We start from the raw sequence: 21,598 nt of genomic DNA on the forward strand, positions 1-21,598 counted from the left end.
ATGACTCCTTTATGGGTGTGTAATCATTGACATCCTCTAGGAATTGGGGATTCCTTCATTGTTAAGGCTAATCAACTTCTTGGGTTCAGTTGCTTCAATTGAATCCTTGATTTTGATTAAGAAGGTATGTTGTGGGCTTCCCCAACCTCCATACTACCTATGAGGAATCTTGACATATCATGCTTCATGATTGCTATAACCAATTTGGGATGAATGATAAGCTTCATATTGAATCATAATGATAAACACACAAATGTTCATTATGTTAAATTTCCTTGGTTAACCAATTCTCTCCAATATTTAAGCATCTCACCATCTTGCTTAATTGCAAGCTTTTTAGTTATTCAAGTCTTTTAGTTTTCAAGCAATCACAACACCCCCCCCCCTTTTAGTTTAATTGTAGTTAGTTAGTTTATTGACACTAGTTCTATTGGATTGCATTGGTGATTGAATACAACCATTTCCCCGAGGATCGATACCCCTTTTTACCATTATATTTCGTTTTATTTGCAAACAAATGGTGTAATTTGCTTGGTGGACTTGACATCCCACCATATACTAAAAGATCCCATACCTGAACAATCTCTACAAACCAGTCAGTCTAATCATGATGCTTTGATGGAAGCATTATTGTGATGATGTTGATGTGTCTCACATCATACTGGAGTAATTAACCTTGACTTGCAGAAAGTATTGGATAATTATGAAACATACTAGATGTCTCATCAAGTAAAGCATATATTGAATCAGAACACTAGAAAGTGCTTTAAGTTGGCTCAAGCATGGAATAAAAGGAAGTCTAAGAGATTGTGTACTCAAATAGACTTATAGTTCAGTTAAGGGAAATAAAACATAAACCCGGAAATCAAGAACGGACCAAATGATTAGTGTTGTTTCTATTGTGGAAGAAACTAGACACTAAAAGAGAAATTGTCTCTCTAATCTCGTCGAGCTGAATAAGTCTGACCTAGACAAGATTTTAGATATCTATATAATATAACTATTTATTTTTCCATCATTCACTTGAGTATGTTATACTTTAGGTGACACTAATAATTGATATTATGTGTTGATGATTGGAAGAAATAATCAACTGATTACAAACAAATGATATTACGTGATGAAGATATAACAAGTGATGTTATAGTCATTATCTAAACAATAGATGTTTGTACCTATTCTTATAGGGACATGTAACAGTTGTGATTTATAAATAAATCTAGATTTACTTATCGTTTAATGAATATTCACATTCATGTTCTGAAACGATGTATTCTGTGTTAAAAAATATTTTCTCATAATGTCATTGATGAAGTAAATCTATAATCCTTCATTAAATTGATAGTTATGATCATAACACCTAAATAATAAAATGATATTTTGATTGAAAATTATCTATTTCATTATCATCATGACTATATAAATATGAAACGCATATACCAAATTCAAAAGGATGGAATTTTTGAAGGCAAATGAGCTTGATTCATTTAATATATGTGAATCCTATTTATATGGGAAGATGATTCACAAGTATCTTTATCTATTAGTAGTTAAAGAACAAAAGGATTGACAAAGAATTATACATAAGTGATGTATGTAATCTTTTCAATCCATGAATAGTTTTGGTGATAGATGTTTATTAAATTTCACTGACGACTTTTATTCATTATCGTTGAAACTTTTGATTTGCTCAAATTGTTTCATGGTGAAGATTGAAATACAACTTAATGAGATCATCATTAACCTTTCATTGTTATAAAGAAAATGAGTTTTGTAAACCAAGTCTTCTTGGAACATCTTAAGAGTTGTGGAATCGATTCACAACTCATTCTGACAAAAACACGAACTCGTCATTAGTATGGTTCTTGTGGCACAAGATCACCTGGTCACTTGGATATATCTTTTGATGTTTGAGGTAACTTTAGTATTCTCTAGTGGGATAGGGTCACCTGACCACTGGTTGAATGTCGATGGTACAAGTTTTTGAAAATGATAAAAATAGACCTTTCAGTCTATTACATGACGTTTACTAAAAGAACTATTTACTTTATAAAAAAATTTGAAATTATGCTCACTGCAACAAATATATATTGAATATATCTATTTTCCAACCAAACAAGTGGATTAAATACTTTCATTAGACTAAGGATGTAATGGTTTGTCCTTATCTGAAAAGGTATGGAGTTATGGAGCTTATGTTAGACAATGAGCTTAACCACTCTAGCATCTACTAACTACATTTATGTAGATTATCCTAAATGATTGTTTAGGATGAAGTTTCTACTAATTCCACTAATTATCATTCCATAAGACAAGTGATTAGAAAGTTCTTTTTCTAAGTGGGAGCAATATGGAAGTTTAAGAGCTAAAGAACTATAAGCTAAATGCATCATAGTTTGGAATTAGCAAGTTTTTCAATTGTTGTTGAATCTGCTCAATAGTTGATCAGAAACAAATAAAAAACATAGAGATGCATTCATGTATGATTATCAAGTATGGGCTTGATTAATCTTCATCGATATAGTTTGACTATAAAGAGTAAGTGATTTTTCAAGGGAGAAAACACACATGAATGAAAATCTTCTTAAATTTAAGCTAACATCTCAAAGTAAGAATCTTCTTTCTTATAAGATAATTACATAGTGTGATTTGATTATAAATCAAGATGACTCTTGTGTTTTTCTACAAAGCTAGTGGGAGCGCAGTAACATTCCTAGCCTTGTATGTAGTCAACATACTAACTCTTGGAATAAATATCTATATAGATAGATAATGGCAACTTAAAGGATTAAGTAAAATTTAATTGATTGTCAAGGATCTTAAAGAGCTTAAGATAAAGGACTCTGAGAGAGTTATCTTGTCAAATACTACATGACATGATTTTGAGCACTCCTCAAAATCCTAGTACAATGTTTTGAACTGGATAATATGATTGTATTCCATCTGCTGCAATTGGATTAATCATAAATGTCATGATTATGCATAAAGGCCAAATAAGTCGTATGCTTAGGGCATGTCAAATGATACAATTATAATTCGAGAACAAGTCATTGTGTGACTTATAGGAACATTCTAAAGTACTTGCGAGAACTATATAAATATTCCTAATTTACAGAGTATTTGAAAGAAAGCTATGTTTAAAGTTGTTACACATGTGATAATTTTTCAAATAGATTGAGATGACTCTCAGTCACAATCGGGCATGTCCTCATTATAAATAAATAGAAAGTTACATGGATAGTCTTTCCATTAATATTTTAATTACAGTTACACATCAGAGTTAGAGTACCTTGTGGTTTGGAGAACCATATACAAAGATTCTTAATGTATAGTTCATTATGACTATGAGTAATCCCATTACGCAAGTATTGGTATCTAAGTCATATTTAAGCATCTAATTCATTCTCAATGGTTTTCTTTATATATGAGTTATATATAAAATTGAAAATGTTTGTATTCGCAAAATTTATACAAATAAAGTTTGTCAGATCTACTTAACAAAGCTACTTCATTAGCTAAAGCATGAAAGTCAAGCTGGTGTTATAGGGCCTTGTTGATATAAGTAGAAGTATTTGATTGAAATTTAGTATTTGGATATCGGAACAATAAAGACAACATATATTGTAATGAGTTGAGATATTGGATATGAGTCATTCATTAAATAATTGTTGTGTTCTATATTAGCATGTTTAAATCCTTGAATAACTAGGTTATTCTAAATGTCCATAGTCGTTCATAGTTGTGGGAGCATCTATGAGGTAAGACTAATATGAGTGGATTGGTGGATTCTTATGGAGATGAGAATAGCAAGAGCTACTACCAACTTCATAGGTACTTGATTAGGAGAATAAGTATTGGACTTGACCCGCATCAAAATCGCTTTATGGATCGTAGTCAAGAGTAATGTTTTGATCAAGGTTGTATCTTTTTATTCTTAGACCTGAGATACATATTTGGGACTTGAAGTGTAGTAATTGTTGTGCTTTGACATGGTTTAACGTTGTTCCATTAAAGGCGGTCATAAGGGCCATCGTTGGGTATGACATGAACTACATTGATGGGCGTATGTAGTCAAGATGGGATTTGTCCTTCTTATTTGTCGAGAGTTAGACATCTAAGGCCTTACTTAAATTTGAACACTAAATAAGACTGATTGTGATCCATATATCATGTTCAACATGATGTCTGAGACAAAGGAATAACTAATACCACACCTTTAGTAACCATTGTAGCTTAGATCTCCTGGAATTGGTTGTTGATGAGATGACACCCTTCATATGTTGTTAGGGGCAGTAGCCCATTTATAGACGTTTGCTACTGTCCATGTCAGTGTATAACGAACCTTGTGCAAGTGGGAGATTGTTCAATCTATATTCCCAAGAATCATTATGGAGTGATATTGCTAATAACATATGATCCTATAGGGTCACACCTTTATCAAGTTGTCACATTTTGTATATTTATTATTAATATGATTATCAATAAATAATATCAATTATTGTATTTAATTAGGTAATAATTATTGTTTTGTGAAAATAATAATTATAAGAGAGTATAACTAGTTATTATTTCATATGGTATAAATTAATAAGTCATGCACAACATTTTGGACTAATTGGATTCTTTTGTCTTTTACCAAAATACAAAGTTTATATTTTATAAACTTAGAGTTTATAAAAATTAAAGAATCATCCTCTTTTCAAGAGGCACGACCAATAATATTAAAATATGGGGGTTGCTTGTCAACATCCATGCCTTGTCTCTCGTGCTCCTTATGCTAGCCATTACTTTAGAGTATTTTAATGGTTAGGCCTTACTTTGTATGGACTATATAAAAGATGCACGAGGCTTGCATTTTTGCTAAGAAGAACACTCCCTTCTTCTTCCTTTCTTCACCTCAAAACCGTAAGTAGCATAAGCTCTCTTCTTTTGAAGTTTGGCGCTTTAGTTTGGTGATTAGAAGTCCTCCCGAGTTGTCTCCTTTAGTGCTTATTTTAGTTAAGCATTTAAAGGCTTAAGACACTCAAGAATACAAGAAGGAACTAGCATTCCAAGTGCCTTACTCTTGATGGTGGATACTTGTAGAGAAGATCATATTCTTTGATATTTCCATCTTCATCAACACCCCAAAACCAAGTAGGTTTAAAGGCTTCAAAGGTTGTCATTCTAAACACTCTTTGGTTGTGTTTTTGTTTCATTCTAACCTTTATAAATGGATCCTTGATGATTTGGTTTTGTTATGAACTAAAAATAAACTTGTTATTTTTAAAGACTTCCGTTGCCGGTTTTTATGCAAAACTAACTTATATTTTGTATCAAAACCCATCAAGATGTACACCGACTATCGGGGGCTGAACAAGTTAACAGTGAAGAACCGTTATCCACGCCTGAGGATTGATGATTTGTTCGACCAACTACAGGGTGCATCTTGGTTTTTCAAGATTGATTTGCATTCAGGCTACCATCACATGAGGGTTCAGGATGAGGATGTTCAGAAGACAGCTTTTAAAACTCAATATGGTCATTAGGAGTTTGTGGTGATGTCTTTTAGGCTCACCAATGCACCGAAAGGGTTCATGGACCTCATGAGCAGGGTTTGTAGGCCGATGTTGGATCGATCGGTGATCATCTTCATTGATGATATCTTGGTCTATTTTAAGACCAAGGAGCAACATGAGGATCACTTGTAAGAGGTTCTTGAGACTTTAAGGAGGGAAATACTTTATGCCAATTGCTCCAAATGTGAGTTCTAGTTGCGCGAGATGCATTTCTTGGGGCACCTCGTCAATCAGAAAGATATAATGGTCGATTCGGCCAAGATCGAGGTCGTGATGCAGTGGGAGGTTCCGAGGTCTCCAACCGAGATTCAGAGTTTCCTTGGCCTAGCAGGGTATTACCGGAGGTTGATTTAGAATTACTCCATGATTATAGTTCCGTTGACCAAGTTGACGAAGAAGACAGTTACCTTCCGTTGGGGGCCTGAGCAGCAAGCGACATTTGAGACTCAGAGGCAAAGATTGTGCGAGGCTTCGATTTTGACCTTACCCGAGTGCGTTGATGACTTTGTAGTTTATTTTGATGCTTCGATCACGGGGTTGGGTACAGTGCTTATGCAGCGGGGCCATGTGATCACTTATGCGTCGATGCAGCTGAAGCCTCACGAGGCGAATTTTCCCATGCATAATCTGGAGTTGGGGGTTGTAGTATTTGCCCTCAAGTTTTTTTGGCGTTATCTTTACGGGGTTCGTTTCACCATTTATATAAATCACAAGAGCTTGAGGTACTTGACATATTAGCCAAATCTGAATATGAGGCAGCATTGGTCGCTTGATGTAGTGAAGGAATATGACTATGAGATTTTATACCACCCGAATAAGGCCAACATGGTGGCCGATGCGCTGATTTGCAAGGTGACTAGCGCACCTATTCGGGATTTATGTTTGAGGATGACTGTGGTTACCCCAATGCTGGAGCGGATTCATGAGGCTTAGGTCGACGCTATAAAAGAGGAGCACCGCAAGAGTGAGCGCATTTTGGTTCAAGTGTCCACTTTTGATTACGGTAATCATTTTGGTTCAGGGGATTGTTAACCTTGCATCGGAGGGTGTGCATTCCATATTGGGGCGGTGCACGACATATACTGATGGAGGAGACACGGGGGTTTATTTCTCTACGCGGAGCGTAACCCGAGTTACGTAGGGTGCAAACCCTAATTTCAGGGTCTTGAACCCTATTTAAGGACATTAACCCCCTTGAGGCTCTTCTTATCACCATCCTCCACAATTTTCAACATCTAACTCGAAACCCTAATCCCTTAGAGAAAATCTTGAAACTTTTGTGTGGTTTTGGTGCATTTTGAAGAAGGAGAAGTCCAAGCTTGTAGATTGTTGAAGCCCAAGCTTGTGGATCCAGAACCTACATTGCATTTCCCAACTCCATAAGGAATAAAGCTTGAATCTTGATGGTCTATGTGTTAGATCTCATTATATTCTTGATTTGCATGTTCTTTTGTCCCATAATCTTGAGTCTTGTGAGTAGGAGCTACTCCAGACCTTAGGGTTGCTATTTTATGATGTTTCTAAGGTTGTTAGGACATAAAAGGTGGATCTTGGTTGCTACCTTTCATCCATGCAAGAGATTTTGGACATTAGAAGAGGTTAGGAAGCTAGGGTTTGATTTTGAGCTCCATGTAGCCATGCAAAGGCATAAAGTTATCAACTTTATTACTCTAGACGTATATTAGGACCAGATCTGAGCATTTGATGATTGGTCTTTACGGATTAAGAGCTTGAAGTGAAAATGGCTTATCAGCTCCGTACGCGGGAATCTGAGCTACACCCAGCGTGGCCCGATTTTGGCCCGTTTTCTGGATAAGACTCTACACCCTGCGTAGAGTGAGAGTACGCCGCACATAAGTCAACGAAAGGTTGACTGTTGACTTTTTAACCACTTTGAATTTTGGTTAACTGTGAGGGGTTGAGGACTTAGAAGGGCAAAATGGTCTTTTTCCCAGTGAGGATTTATTTTGGTATTTATACTTGCTAGGTTGGGGATTTACCCTAATTGCTAATTAGGGTTTGGTTTTGGACATGTTTAGTGGGAGAGACTTCAACACCAGCGACTCGTGTGTGAGATCTATTCGTTGACCAATTGGGGTGAGTCTCTTCACATTACTTGTGTATCGAAGGCACCAATGTCGGCCCACTGGATTACGCGTGTAGGTAGCTAGCAGTCTTTGTGACTCTTGTTGATATGATTGTACGCTTATGTATGTGGGGTGATATAGACCCATTTATTATGTATTTGTTGTCTTTGTGACTCTTGTTGATTTGCCTTTATGTTATATGTATGTGGGGTGAAATAGACTCAGGGGTGAAATAGGCCCGTTCTGTTGAAAAACACCGATTGAGTTGAAATAGACTCAGTGATGAAATATACCTGTTCGGTTGAAAAACACTGATTGGGTTGAAATAGACTCAGGGGTGAAATATACCCGTTCGGTTGAAAAACACTGATTGGGTTGAAATAGATTTGGGGGTGAAATAGACCCGAGGGTGAAATAGACTCGTACAACTTAGAGCTGATATGTATGTATGGTATGAGGTATTTTGGGGAACTCGCTAAGCTTTGTGCTTACGGTTTTATGTTTATGGTTTCAGGTACTTCCGGTTCCAAGGAGAAGAGCTCGACATGATTGTACTACATCCACCTGTATTCCACATGATTTGACTTGTTTTGTACTCTGATGATTATATGATATGTTTTTATACTCTAATGGGATTTCTAATTGAATGAATGGTTGTTTTGATCAATTTAAAGAAAAAATTTCACTTATAATGTTTGGGACGTTACATGTGTTATGATTACATGTGTTTGTTTATTATTGTATTTGCATATGTCGACATATTATGGTTGGGTTGAGATGGCCCTGTGTTGTAGGACAAGATACCTGGGCGGTCCAGTTGATACCGTAAGCCCAAGGAGAACAGTCCAGCTACATGTTGTAGGCTTAAGAGAGTGGTCCAGTTGATATTGTAGGCTCAGAAGAGCGGACCAACTACATGATGTAGGCTCAAGAGGCGGTCCATCCATGTAATGTAGGCATGGTGTGCATGCATTATATTTGTATTGTTGTGCGGGGTATTTTGGGAAACTCACTTGTTTCAGGTACTTCTTAGGATCGGGGCAATGTGAAGACGTGACTGTACACATCATCCAATGGTCGTTATGTTTTGAGAGATAGTATGATTTTATGATATGATTGTGAAACAATGTTTTTGGTCATTTGGTGACTTATGTTTTATGGAAAAAAGGTTTATTTTCTTTTAAAAATGGAAAAATTTTACTATGGCTTTTGGGACGTTATAAAAATGGCATTGGGAAAATGTTATTAATGGAAACCCTTGGACAAAGCATAGACTCCTATTTGTACAAATAAGACATGACCAAATTTTCCTGTTAAGCTATAATGAAATGACCAGAATATCCTATTAAGGTTGTGAAATGTCATGTTAAGCTTTGATGTGTATTAGAGCATCCTACTTCTAATTGTTGTGCTAGCTAAAGCTTTTTTGAAAGACATTTTTAGTTTATAATGGTGTCGTTTATTTCCATGTTGGGTTAATTTATGGTATATTTGTTTCTACACCTAAAATTATAGCTTTTTGTTGTTTAAATGCCACTAAAGATTTTGGTCAATCTGATTGAATGCCTCTAGATTTTTCTATTCAAATTACACTAATGCTTTTTGTCATTCACACTTCACACTTCTTTAGTTTGGTTATTATATATTAAAAATTGCTAAACCTACATAACTTTTGGTTATTACAGGAATTTTGAACAAAAACATATGTAACATACTTTATTACTATCGTTATTTTGCTAAGAGTTAATTGTAGACGATATGGGTTAGTTTTGGGGCAAATAAGTTTGATGTATTTTTAACTTTTCTACAAGTTTTTTTACTGTGTAAAATGCAAGAAATAAAATCATATTTTCATTAACTGTTATTTAAACATTATATCATAGAAAATATACCTTAACGTAACAATATTAATTAAAAACAAACGAATTATTTGTTGATTATAGGAAATTTGAATAAGATTAGGTAAAAACTCAAGTTATTGTTAATTTGGTTTTATGATTAGTTATATGTGTTCTGGCGGGAAGAAAAGGGTATGTCATTACCAAGTTTGGAGATTGGGATGTGAGGTGGCATAATGCTCTTGAAATTCCAACGAATTGATTTAGATCCTTTTTTTAATTAATTTACTATTAAACATAAATTATTTTTCAGCTTGGAAACATGCATATGAGAATTATTAAAATATATAGTTAAACAGTATAATATATCAGTTGATATAAATTGGCATAAATCATTTCAATCTTAAATTGGATCGGAAAAATAAGTATAAGGTTAGCATTTCTTTAATTTATAATTTAGAAACATAAAATGATTTTCTTCATTAAAACTAGAAAAGTGCCCCCCGCTTTGCGGGGGTCGGAAGCCTTCAATGTCGTTTTTCCGGAATCCTTCAATGTTGGTTTTTTGTTATAGTTAAATGGTACTACGTTTAATATTCATTAGCTTGATTACCATGTTTCTGTCAACCACAGAGTAAAAACTCAATTTCTTTTCAAAAGAAACCGGAAACCAAATTCAAAGCCTACCATACCATATCAAAGATATAGCATACACAAATAGTAATGAAAAACATAAAAAAAAAAAAAAAAAACTATAGTCCCTTAGCAGTTCATGAATGCGCAAATAAAACCGTTGATTCAATAATGTGTATGTAACCCCACAACCTCTTTGTTCTCCAATCGATCCAACATCCCTTTACCCTTGTGAGAAAATTCACGACCACCCTCTTTTGCAACCTCTCCTTAACCCTACACAAAAAATATGTCATTAACCGAAAGAAAGTAAGTACAATTACCGCATTAAACATCATTGTGAAGTGTTCTTTATATATGGTGCAAACTGGCCAATCAATTATCTTTATTACTTTTATTTTAACAAAATTGTCATTAAAAATTACACAGTAAAAAATGTACTGTTTTGCAATTTTACATTCCATTAATATATATATATATATATATATATATATATATATATATATATATATATATATATATATATATATATATATATATATCTTATCTTCTTACTATATTATTATACAAACCTTACTATTTCTAAAAATAAATTTAAGACGTCCAAACTATTAAGCTTATAGTACAAATAACAAAGTCAATCTTATCTCATTCTTTAACTTCCGTTTCATTCAAAAATAAAAAAAATGCAAAAATAGAAATTGTCCACTTTCCCAACGTGCTATAATCAATTTATGCTTAACAGTCCGGTCAAAGAACTGAATCTGTCAAAAGTCAAAATTGAAATCCGTTATCTTCTCCTGATCTCGCCTGTTACCATCATCAACCCATAATCTCCACCCGAATCTCCGTTCACCCGATTCAAAATTTGAATTGAGTCTCTTCAAGAATCACTTTAAAAACTCCAGCACCCACACTCTTTCCATATTATTTTCATTTCTCTTGCTTTTCATTTCTCTCGCTTATCTATCAGACTTTGACTCGGTCCTTTAATCTGTGATGAAGTCATCTTGAAGCCGGAGATCCCGGCAAAAATCTTTCAATTTTGGCCTGCCCTCCCTTTATATCAGGCGCTCTTCTCCTTTGGTGATATAATTTCCATTTCTCTTTCTATGAAATAGATTTTCTTCTTCTCTCAGTAAAAAAAACCCTAACACCACTCACCACCACCGTTTATCCCTGCCACCACCGAACCACCAATGTACAAATGGACCACCTGCTACTCTATCTCGATTAAAAAGAGGTAAAACACCCCGATTACTCTTTCTATCTCTCTTTATCTGTGTGTGTTTCCAAAAACTATTTGATTTCGGATTTCACGAATCGAGAAGTGGCTTATTTTCCCAATGATTGTTCTTTACGATTTGGTTATCTGAAACGGCCTCCGACCTCCTGTATGTGACTTCTTCATCTGTGTAACAACCTCCACATGGTAAAAGTTATCAAAACCACCTCCTACTATTCTTTCTTGTTGTATATCTATTTATGTTTTTGAAAGATTTCTGTTTTTTGGGTTTTTGAAGAATCATGAAGGCTAAAAAGAGGTTATATTTAGAAATTATGTTTTCAAAGGTTAGATTTTGCTTCAACATTTTCAAAGGTTTATGTTTGTTTTGTTTCATTTTGTATTTTAATTTGTCAGTACATGTTAATTTTTGTTTAATCAATGTCGAGGTTTGCATTCTTGATCATGACTCATAATCTGAGGTAAAACCACTTCCATTGGCTAATGTTTTCGATTTTTCATGTTTTCTTTTATTGAAGATTGAAAATGAACGAAACCCCAGATTGATATTCTTGGTGCCTGGAAATGAACGGAACCACAAACTAATTGGAAAGATTAACCTAATTTCCTGTTTTTATACATGTATTTACCTAAATTTTGCAATTGTGTTTACAAAATTTAAATAAAAATGGATTTTTTTGGTGATTTCAGTCACTTGGAAGAAGACATAAGGACCTGCAACTAAATATCACTCACTAGGTAAAGCTTAAATCTATTCTCCCACACCAAGAGCTTGGAAGGTGGGATAAAGGAAATAAGGGAAAAATCAATTAAAGAGGCTATTGTGCTGTTTGTTAAGGTATATTTACCATTTTACTTTAAAAAAAAGTCTGTTAAATACTTAAATCTCATATTTCTGAAAGTGGGACAAAAAGCTCTCATTTTTGTTCCGACTTTCATATAATAGAGTAAATTACAAATATTTTGAAATAATGATTTTGAACAAATTGGTAAATAAGTTTATCTGCGTCTAAAACAAACAAAAAAAGTGACCCCTTAAAATAGACCTTTGAAGAAACCTACCCTCTTGGCCACATGTAATCAACTATCATGTTTCATATCTTTTGTAAATACACTGAAATTATTTTGGTTCCATCTAGCATTATCTGCTCAAGTTTTGTTTTGGGTGTTGCCCTTCTAGAAAGAAAATCGGTTTTTAAGTACAACTTTGTAAAATATAAACATAATTTTCATTTGTTTATGCCAAATTATACAATGATGTTTTATATTGTTTTCAATTTTATGTAGAGGTGTCGTCGGTCTGTGAAACTATTGAGGGAATGAAGGCTTAGGATGATGCTAGATGGTGATGTGGAACAAAAGGAAAAACTCTGCAAGGAAGGCACACTTCAACTCTAGCAATGAGGATTTAAAAAAAAAAGCTACACCCTATTGGTAAATTCCTTCATTAATTTTGAATTTCTTTCGGTTTGGATTTTGTGGTTTTCGAATTTCAAATGGTTGTTTAGTAATTTCAACTTGGCTCTTTATTCTATTTCTTATCTCATTTCATTTCATCCAACCAAAAATATAAAATTATTGTTTTTATTTGTATTGTGAAAGTATAGTGTTCATTTGTGTTTCAGTAATATAGTTTTAAGAAATAGAAAGACATTATCATTACAACACCAAGTTCAAGTAGTGGCTTCATTTGTGTTGCAGTAATGCAGTTTTGATGTTATACAGTCAATGTTATATGATGTCTCTTCAACCATTTCTTTTCTCATAAATAATAAAGAGGGACCTCATTATGATTCTCAACTCTAAAAGGTACGTTACATAATAAAATATATTGCTTTTGAGTTTTGAGCATATCATATACATTTTCAGATTTCTTGAAAGATTAGTGAGTACACATAATGTAAGTGATAAATTTTATAGGGGTTGTTGGAGGGGGCAGGGGCAGGTGAATTTTGTCTAAATCTTTAGGTATATAAATATTATACTTATGAGGTGCTTGTGTTGGTTGAATATGTGTGATACATATATAAGCAGGCACATGTGAATATTTTCCATATTAGCAGCAATGGTCCCTGTGTTTATGTATGTTTGTTGTGTTTTAGCTAAAAATGATTTTGTGTCTTGCGTGTAATGTATGTTTGCTTAGAAGTTAAAAAAAATTTAGCTTAACATATGTTGATGTTTCTAGAATTTAGCAAGAAATAGTCGTGTACTTTAATATATTTGTTTATTCACAGTATCATATTTTCATTATTTCCCAGGGTTGATTATAAAAACGCCAAATACATTTATGTTTCTTGCCATGTAGTAAGTAGCCTTGGCAATTCACCCTAAAACAACCAAAAAGTTTAGTGCTTTTATTTTTCACTTAAAATAGTTAGCAACAAAGGAAGTAAGATGCTATGATAAAACAAATGGTGTGTTAACTTTATACAAGTACCGAAGAGTATTAGCTTGCACGACATTAATAGAAGCCCAAGCTTAAACACTTGGCATATGTAGTTGTGGGAAAATGTTCATATTTGATTTAGTTTAATTTACCAAACGTGATTATTATATAATTGTGGATGATTTAAATGATATTTTTTGTTCATAACGTGGATGCTCATAAAGTAAGTATTGCATCATTATCACCAATTCTAATTTTATTTTAGTTATCGATATAATTTTTTTATAAATGATTTGTCAAGAAAGTTGATAAAAAGGTATGTGTGTGTTCTTATTTGTTTCTTTTTTTTAAAAAAACAGTCTAATAGAAAACATATGTATCTATATAAGTTACAAATCTTCCAAAGGCAAAACAAGATTCGTTAAAAGTTGGATTTCAAATGTATTCCATAAAGGCTTTTGACATAAAAGTGTTTATATTTGTCAAGTTTTGACCTTTTTGTCCCTACGATAATTTTTGTGTGTTAATGCCAAATATTTGGGAAGATTTTTTCAAAATTACCCTTCAACCATGTTTAATCTTCTACAACATGTCCCACCACACAAGAAGCAACTACCACCTTGTTGGCTGGTTACCTACATGGGCAGTTTTCCTCCGCCATCGGGCCACAACAAACTGCCACCATTTTCGGATCTGCCACAACATACATCTGGAATAGTCTTCCCTCCACCATCGACATACCTCGGTGGTGCGATTGTCGTGTAGATCCAGATCATTCTCAAAACTCTCATAAGAAAACAAAAAACTAGATGAACAAGAGGGGGTTCGAAAAAAGGAGAAGTCGGTGGTGGTGGTCGCCACATGTATGCATAATTTGAATGTTGTGAGGGCGTATTGGGAAGATATTGATGTGGAGGCTGCATTTGGGTGTTAAACGGAGCAGTTGAGGTCGCTTGATCTCTTTAGTTTGCCACAAGTCATCAATCACGAGTTTATTTTCAAACCATGTGATTTCACACTACTCATTGGAAAAAAGATTCATAAATCATGTGTGCTTACTCATTTATAAATAATTCTAACTCTTTATGTTTTTCTTAGTGATTTCCTATTTGTTACCATAACTCTTATTGATAATTGTTTTGATGTAGTAAACCATTTGCGGAAAAGAACTAATCGTCTTAAGAAACGGCTAGTATATATATATATATATATATATATATATATATATATTAATTTTAACCAGTAGAGCAGTAAGTCTGAAAGCTTTCCCGTGTAACTACCAGGACCTACCATAGAAGACATGAATATCGGTTATAAGAGTTGTATTTAATTTTTTATTATGATTAAATAATTGTATTTTTTTCAATATACATATAATTTATGTTTATAACATTGTAATAGAAAGGGTATATTGAAATAAGCTTGGTAACAGTTGCGAAGTCACAAATAACGATGACTTATTATTTAGACAAAACTTCAAAAATGGTCCCTGTGGTTTCTAGAAATATCAAGTTTAATCCCTAAGTTCAAAAAACCTCACAGATGGTCTCTGTGGTTTCAAAACTTTTAACATTTGGTCCTTCCAGCTCACTCCGTTAGCATTTCACCGTTAACTCATTTTTTAATAAAATATTGCAGGGGTAATTTCATCATTTCAGTTGTAACCTTCTCTTTTTAAAAGAAATTGCATGTCCGATTTTTGGGCAAAAAAACCCTTTACCTTTATCAGTCGTCATCTCTCTTCTCCCTTCCACTGTTGCTCGACCGTTGCACCCTTCACGACATCCAATCGTTTCTGATTCAAAGATGGTGACTTGCAGATGTGGGAATGAAGCAATGAAGATCACTTCATGGACGGATCGTAACCCTGGAAGACAATTTTGGAACTGTACAAAATGTGGGTTCCTTCGATGGTCTGATCCTCCTATGTGTGCTAGGGTATTGGTGGTGATTCCAGGTTTGATAAGATCAATGAACCGATTGGAAGAGAGGGTTGCCATTGTGAGTGCAGAATTATGTAACTATCGATTGATGTTGTTTTGTTCATGGGTGTTCTTTTTTTGGTTTTATTTTAATCTCTAAGTATCTTGTGAAAGTTTGGATGGTAATGGAGTTTTGGTTTTTGGTTTGTAACCATTGCAGGTGTTTTTTTTTTTTAATCGAATAGGGTTTTTTTTTGCTTTCAGTTTATGTAGGGAGTTTTGGAGTTGGTGTTGTTGTATTTGGTTTATGTATCAGATTAATGTATAATGGAGTGGTAATACTAATGGTAATGGCATAGTTTGTTATAGTTGATTGTTCAATTTCTTGAATGTTTTCATTTGCAATTGAAATGTACAATGTTATTAATTGATCTGTGAAGGGTAGTACACAAAACACATTAATTCATTACCAAAATGTGCATACACATCATTACATGCAAAGTTTTAAAGTTCTTAACACAACCATCATACTAAGTTTCAAAACAAATAAAGACCTACAACACAAGCATGACTTAAGTTTCAAAAGACCTACAACACAAGCAGTACATGCAAAGTTTTCAAGTTCTTAACACATCTTCAAACAAGTACACATGACTTAAGTTTCAAAAAACCTACAACACAAGCTTCCTAATAACTACTAAAAATAGTTTTCAGCCCCCTCCAACTTCACCACTGCCTCCCTGCCCTTTACATGTTCTGGAATTGTGCCCTTTGTTATGACACTTTGAACAAGTTACTGCCAAATATTTCCTGCTCAATCTACCAGCTTGGCTGTTTGGCTCATCAACACCCCTCCTTCTCTTCTTCTTAGGCCTCCCAATCTACACATATTGATATACTATAGTTAAAATTGAATTCATTCCATGTTCACATGTATACTATATATTTGGTCTACTTGAAATACAAACCTGTGTTTTATGTTTTGGTGGAAGTAAAGTGAATGGGCAGTCACTTTTAGGCCACATTGAACGTCCATTCAATGGATCAATTTTGTTGAAATACATGGCTTTCCATGTTGATAACCTATAGCAAGGATGGACCCATTCATCAACATCTGGGGCATTTTCACCATTTTCAATTTTGTCCCATATAGCACAAACAACATGTCTACATGGGAAACCTGTAATCTCCCAAAACCTACAACTGCAACTTTGGTCATTCAAGTTTACCACATACTAGTCTTGCCATGTGCTTGCCACTTGGTACTTTCCTGCCCTATTGTATTTAGCCACATACTTAGTTGCATCAGTCTTAATCTTTTCAAACACTGTAGTTGCAGTAGGGGTTAGAAGTCCTTCACACTTATCTATTTCCTTTTGCACCACACATAACCTCTTCATGAGATACTCTCTAATATACTCTAAGCAAGTGATAATAGGTTTATCCCTACCTTCATCTAGCTTAGAATTGAATACCTCACAAAGGTTATTCAACAAACAATCAGTATGTTCCCTTCCTGAATAATAGATATTAAGAGAAGACAATTACACATATAGTAAACACACAACAGGGAAGATTAACATTTATCAATAAATTTCTAGAAACTTACCACTAAAGTTAGATTTAGCCCAAGTGTTTGTTGGGATCTTACACACCCAAGCATGAGCCTCTTCATTGATCTTCTTCAACTCATCCATTGCTCTGTTAAAATGATTGACTGTTGTTGCTCTACCACACTCCCAAAGCTGGTCACTTAAGTCTTTTCCTTTCCATTGTTTCTTCATGTTTTCCTGGATACGCCTCAAACAGAACCTGTGTTCTGCACTAGGGAATACCTTCTCCATTGCTGGTATTATTCCCTAAACAAAAGTTAATGTATGCAACATTAGAAATGAATGTAAAGTTTGAATTTGCTAGTACCAAAAAAAAGTTAGGTGATACACACCTTTTGTCTATCAGAAATGAATGTAAAGTTTGAATTTGCTCCCAGATCCAGATCTTCTCCTAACAGTTCCAAGAACCAGGTCCAACTACTTGTTGATTCTGTCTCTACCACTGCATATGCTACAGGGTATATGTCATTGTTTGAGTCCAACCCTACAGCAGTTAACACTTGCCCAGGGTAAGGGCCCTTCATGAAAGTACCATCCAGACCTAGAAAATCTCTTAACCCAGATTTGAATCCTAACTTCAATGAACCCAGGCAGACATATATTCTTCTAAAAGTTATTGTGGTAATAGATAGGGAGGTTTCTGGATACACATCAATCCGAACTGTTGTACCAAGATTAGTGTTGAGCAGCTCCAACACATAATCCCTTAAAAATCCATATTGTACTTGGTAGTCCCTACTAATGATACGTTCAGCCATTGACTTTGCCCTAGCAACCTTTTGCAATGACATTCCTACCTCTAGTTTATTGCACAACTCGTCGTGTAAAGCTTTCACTGGAATTTTAGGGTTACTCTGAATTTGTTGAACAATTAAGTTTGCTACGTATCTGGAAGTGCAAGCTTTAACCGCCCTTGTTTGCAAACATTTATGCTCATCCTGTACTGTTTTCACCAACCAATCCTGATTTTCATTAGCCCTCGATATTTGGACTGCCCATGGTCATGTACCTTTATTTGCAATTACATCTTTACCCTTGCACTTTGCCCTACTTCTAGTTGAGGGCCCACCACCATCAACTACTTTAGATGGATTACTTATAACACCTTACATTTCACCCTAATCTGGATTTTATCATTTTTGGCTAGGTATAAAGACCTCCTTGAAGCTACAGCGTATGACTTCATGTAGTTTTTAACATCACTCTTGGTTTTGAATACCTGGCCAATCTGAAAAGGTTTTACATGAACCTCTCCATGTGAGCATGTACTTGACTTACTCAACTCTTTTAGCAGTCTCTTCCTATCATCTTCATGAAATCCTGCAAATTGATAATCATCAGTGGCAATAACTTCCAACTCATCATTAACCATGTCATTCCCTTCATCTTTTGAATGATTGTTCGAGATTCCATGTTCATCTACATCAACAGCAATATGGAATTCACTCATGTCTACATCTACATCAAATTGTATGTTAGACTCATCCACATTGTATTCACTGTCATCAGAATCATCTTCACTATCCTCAGAACCATGGCCACTCTCAGAACAGAAAGCCTCTCCACTATCATCACTCACCATACCCTCTAGATAATCCACTTCTGGTTGTTGTTCAAATGAATTTTGATCATTAAACTGAGCATCATAATCAGCATAAAGTGAGTAATCCTCTATAAATGGTTCATAGTCATCAACTGTTGCAGTATTAGCTCCATCATCAGCTTGGCAGTTTGGTTCCTGTACATGGTAAGTTCCCAATGGTTCTCCAGTTTCAACTGCATTACTGATTACTTCTTCTTGAGTTTCAATTTCATGATACACCACTTCCTCTTGAATGAGATGAGTTTGTTTGCTAGCTTGTGACCTTATAAATGGCAGAATACTCTTTGAGTAATCATGTCCTTCATCAACATCTAATACTTGTGACTGCTCACAATCAGGGTTCATAGACTTATTCAGATCAAGCTTTCTACTACATGATCCTGCTTCTCTCCTACAAGGTTTCTTTCTATTCATTTCAGGTGACACACTATCAGGCTCCAACTCTTCAATAACAACTTTAGAAGGAGACTTGTAATAACTAGCCACCCTTGTCTGACCAGTTTCAATATACACCCTAATAAGTCTGTGTTTAGGGACATATGATACCATTTTAAGTACATCTTGGTCATTACCTAAAGGCATTAAGCCATAGTCCAGAGGATATTGAGGGATACATAAATGGTAGTAAAGTGTTTGCTCAATTTTGTACCCTAGTTCTCGGACCATGTCGTCAAGCTCATGAACTGAAAATAAATCAGTGTCAACATCATCTACATATGCTACAACACCATCAACGTATTTCCTTCCAGGTGCTTTGGTAAAGACACCACTGTAGTGTATCTTCGACGTGAAATAGTTGTCATATCCTTCTGCAAACACAAAAAAATGAAAGAGTAAAATCAATGATTTCTCTACGTCAACACAATCGACCAAGAAAAAACAAGTTTTTTTTGTAGTATTGTACCGTATCTTTTTCCTAAGTCCTCCACGGTTACAAATTTTTCTCGAAAACACCATATTGATAGCACCATTGCAATTCCTGCAGCTTAAAACCCTAAATCCCAATTTCTGTTCTTGCTTCTATGATGGGAATGAACCCAATGAATACAGATGTAACTGGTTATCTTCTTGGGAGAGGGACGGGTAGTGACGTGCAAGCAATAGGTAATCATTTCATATTAAAGAGAGAAGGTTACAACTGAAATGACGAAATTACCCCTGCAATATTTTATTAAAAAATGAGTTAACGGTGAAATGCTAACGGAGTGAGCCGGAAGGACCAAATGTTAAAAGTTTTGAAACCACAGGGACCATCTGTGAGGTTTTTTGAACTTAGGGATTAAACTTGATATTTCTGGAAACCACAGGGACCATTTTTGAAGTTTTGTCTATTATTTATTTAAGAATTAATATAATATTAGATTAAATTATTATCTGAATTAAAAAATTAAAGTTGAAAATGACAGCTAATTTATATTTGTTTCATTAAGAAAAAATTATATTTGTTTCATTAACCACTAACAGGTTGGTTAGGTTCTACTAAGAAATATGCTATCTAACAAGGTGTTTGGAACCGAAACCGGACCGGAACCAAAAAACTATAAACATAAGGCGTAACTAAGAACCGAAAACCCGAACGAATGCAAGTAACCAGTTCCAATAGGTTCTGATTCCGGTTCCAATTTTGTTTTTCAATTAAAAAACTCATCCCTATAATCATTTCTTATATATGTTGGCTAAAAGATTTTTATGGTATTGTAGGAGATATTAATATTCATTCACTATAAAAAAAATGTATGTCTTTTTTTTTGTATATATTTTTTTATTTTTTATATATTTTTTTTATTTTTTTTTGTTATTTATTTTTTTTTTCTTTTAAAAAACAAAATGTAACAATATACAATTCTCGAAGATGGAGTTGACACCTTGGCTGAGAAATTAGAATGGTTGCGGAAGTTGTTTGGCTGTAGAATGTTTGTTACTTCTTGTGATTTGATTAAGGGAGTATCCGTTTTGAAAAATCGTAAGGACAATGTCAATATCGAGAGAAAAAATGTTGTAAAGGCATCTTTTTTTGCGTATGTTATGTTATTTAGTTTTTTCAGCTTCATAATGTTGTAACAATATATATTTTGATGTTGCTAGATTGGAAAAGAATATGAACTAATCTATTCAAGATAAAGCTAATGTTGTAGCATTATATGTTTTGAATTGGATCTTGATTTTCTTTGTTATAGTTTACTTTTATTTTTATTTTTGGGGGTTTAATAATAAAGGATGAAAATAGGGGGGGGGGGGGGGGGTGGGGGGAATTTGCTTTGAATTTAATGGATTTTGTTTCTATGAATTAATGTTAACACTATTTCACATTTAATATTATTTTAAATTGAAATTTGGTCCCAAAAAAGAAAACTTGTAAGTGTATAATGTTTGTTTTTACATTGGTAAACCCTTCGGCACGTGCATAACACTAGTTAGGTTTAGATCATTAACCATTAGTTTTCAAAACATCTCCTATATTTATTTTTCTAAAACAACTTATTTTAAAAATTATACATAAACATAATAGCCAAAAGATAAAGGAAGGATAATGAACTAAATAATATTCCTATATATCTAAACACATATAAACAAAAGATATAAACAAAATATAAAAGGGAAAGAATGAACTAAATAAATGAGATGAAGGGGGAAATTTTGAAGTTGAAATCTATTTTGGTAGATTTGATTTGTTAATATAGTAAAAGACAATTTTTTCTGAAATAATAG

Source organism: Lactuca virosa, chromosome 1, assembly GCF_052849685.1.
Source record: "Lactuca virosa cultivar CGN04683 chromosome 1, Lactuca_virosa_CGN04683_v6, whole genome shotgun sequence".
Lineage (NCBI taxonomy): Eukaryota > Viridiplantae > Streptophyta > Magnoliopsida > Asterales > Asteraceae > Lactuca > Lactuca virosa.